The following is a 3,495-nucleotide window of genomic DNA, read 5'->3' as shown; positions in this document are numbered from 1 at the left end:
CACACATACACACACAGAATACATACACACTCTCACACACACACACATGGAATACATACACACTCTCACACACACACATGGAATACATACATAATCACATACATAAATTATACAAATCAAATATCAAAAGCTCCATTAAACGTTGAAATGCCTTAATCACACAAGCCCTCTCTCTGTACTGTACCTCTGTCTGTCTGACTCCAACAGCAACACTTCCCAACTGACTTCAATTAACATAACAAAGCCCAATCCTCCGACCCTTGCTGTTTTCAGCAGGGCTGAGGTGTCTGGGACAGTATGTGTTCGGAGCCTGCTGGGTAGGGGGATGGTGGCCTGGCATGGACACAGAGGAGAGCTCGGACTCCGTTGGGCCCAGCAAAAGGTCACGGACAAATGAACTGGTGGGAAGGCTGCTGTCGGCTCTCTCCTGACAGATGATGTTTGCTCAGCCATCCCCCACCCTGAACCCACCCCTGCATGTGTGAGATTGTGGGTTTCTCACTGCATGCTAATTTCACCAAAATGTCTTCAGTGGTCGCGGCTAAAGCGCTAGCTCCAGTGTTTTGGTATTCATAAGTGGGGACATTATGGCTTTATCTAAACCCATTTCCTCCTAACGTATCTGTTTGTGTAATGCGAGAAGTGCTCTTATGCTTCTCTGCTCAGCAAAAGTGCATTCTCAGAGACCACGCTTTCTTTTTATCTTACAATGACCTCATCAAACAAACCTACGGTGATAGAACACCTGCGGGTAATCACCAGTGTGAATAATTAAGCTCAACGTTTCTTGGCAGTCACCTCAAAGTGCTGGGAATATGTGAGAGAACTGTTACGATGCAACATGCTTTGTTTTTTAATAACAGCTATTTTAAAGTCATTGGGAAACAAAGCACACACACACACACACACACACACACACACACACACACACACACACTCTCTCTTAAATGTCTACTAATTTATTTGTGTGCAGCTAAGGTTGGTGTTTGTTTCCCCCTCAGTGATCACAGACCACCCAACCCCACACGAGGGACTGAGGCACCCATTCTTAAAGGAGTACCGTCACACCCATTCTTAAAGGATTTGTGTGCAAAGAAGGAGTGGGGGGCAGGGGCAGGGGCAGGGGCAGGGGCAGGGGCAGGCGGTGGTATGAGCCAGGGGAGGGGAGGGGAGGGGAGCTTGTGGGAGGAATTGGATTGCTGTGGGAGCTCCGCTAACCCAGAGTCTGTCCCTTGAGGTTCCTTTCTCCTGATTGTGCCTCCCTCTCTCTCCCAGGGACACAGACTGCACCCCCACCCCCTCTCCTCTCCTCTCACCCACACCTCCCCTCTCCTCTCCTCTCACCCACACCTCCCCTCTCCACTCCTCCGTCACACCTCCCCCACCATACAGCACATCCTTCCCCTTCCCTTTCTCCTCAGGCCAAGTCACCCATCCCCCTTCTGCACACACACACACAAACACACACATATGCACCCACACTGCACCCACCCACACACACACACACACACACACAAATGCATGCACCCAAACCAAGGTGTGCATCAACACAAGCACTTAGATACAGACACAAACACACACAATAACACACACACACACAAACAAGCACACATGCATGCACCTAAACCAACATATGCATCAACACATGTACCTTCATACAGACAGACACACACACACACACACACACACACACACACACACACACACACACACACACACACACACACAAACACACACACTCAAATGTAAGTATACATGCCTGCACCTAAACCAACATTATGCATTAACACATGCACCTACATACACCATACACACACAAACATACCGGTACTGTACCCACACACACACACCGTTGTTAGCTGCCTCCCTCTCTTTCAGGATTAGAGAGTGTCTCTCTCCGTCACTCTGTCTCCACATAAACAGGGCACACAGTGACTGTGCTTACAAGGCTCTTATTGGAGATACAGATTTTGTTGGCGTCATAGCGTTCCTGTTAGTGTATGTCCTTGATGCAATGTCTGGAAGATGGAGACAGGAAACCCACATGCCCCCATCTCCCTACTTACATACAGAGAATATACATATACATACATACTTAAAAATACACATTGACCTATATATGTCAACAGCAAAAAAACAATCTGCGCCTTATCGGCCCCCACCAGGAAACAATACAGCTGAGAAAACAAAGTAGCTACAAGTGTCCTTGGTGTAGGATACACAAGCACGCTCTCACATGATTAGATCGTGCTCGGTGACTCAGTGTTTCACATTGCAGTTTTTCATTGGCTTGTAACCAAGACAATTTCATAGGCTTGTAACCAAGACAATTTCTTGAAAATTAACACATTGTTGACAAAAAGTATCAACATGTTTGTCATGCAAACTGGAATGCACACTAGAATGTTTTGGTCAGAGTGCTCGGAAGCACGCTCCCCAGCTTATCTGTCCATATTTCCGAGAGTAATCATTTGCGTCAGATTCAATATTAGTAAGTATTCAGACCACCAGTGGGTTCATTGCATCACGGTGGAGGAGTGTGAGTTATTAACATCCTGCTCTCTCTTCTGTATCTGGGACATGCTCTATTTTCAATTAAAATCATGTAGTCTCCTCCAAAGGCATTACTGCATTAGTGCTTTTTGAGAGAGGACATTTAAGTGACGGCCCTCCTCATTTACCCTTTCTGACGAGTAGCCTCCCCCTCTGTGTCAAGACACAGTTCAAGGCGCAGAACACACACATGCCAACCCAGGGTGCAATAGTGGAGACAAATAGTGTCTTGTTTGATAGGGGAAAGGAGAGGCCTAGAGTTGACGTATGCTTGGGAGCCCTATGTACGTGACAAACAGTGAAACACTGTTGCTCCACAGAAATGGGTGACGCTCATCTCTCACTTAGCGCGGCGTTAGGTGTCATGGCACTCTCTGCATGTTTTGAATCGGCCCTAGAATCTGCCCTTGGCCTCGAGACATGAAGGACCACTGTCATGGCGTCCATGAAGACTGTCTTAAAAAAAACAACCTTCATGAAAGTTTAATGACTCAGAAGATGAAACATTGAACAACTGGCTTCACCCCACTAACCCCTCCACAAACACACACCATTCATTCACCCATCCACCCACCCTTCTCACATATCATCTGCGGGATCACATTTAAAGAACATGCCTCCTCCCAATCATCCTATCCTCATTAAATAATAATCCGCGTATTAGCAGATGTTTGTTGTTAACGTCGCTATTTCAGGCTGTTTCCCCAGCAACTGTGCTACTGACACAACTGTGCCACCATAAATAGTAATGAGATTTTTTCTTCTGTCAAATGACTTGGGCAGAATTAGTGATGCACAGACATATCAACTAATAAAGCATATAATCACGAACTGACTGTTTTGGGCAAATTTGTCAGATTACTACACCGAAGGCCCATTTGTAATGTTAGCCTACTTGACCTGCACAAAGGCACTGCTGCAGGTGAACCTGAGAGAGGCCCT

The sequence above is a fragment of the Alosa alosa genome, chromosome 3, assembly GCF_017589495.1.
Source record: "Alosa alosa isolate M-15738 ecotype Scorff River chromosome 3, AALO_Geno_1.1, whole genome shotgun sequence".
In the NCBI taxonomy this organism is placed as follows: Eukaryota; Metazoa; Chordata; class Actinopteri; order Clupeiformes; family Clupeidae; genus Alosa; species Alosa alosa.
This window is presented reverse-complemented; position numbering follows the sequence as displayed.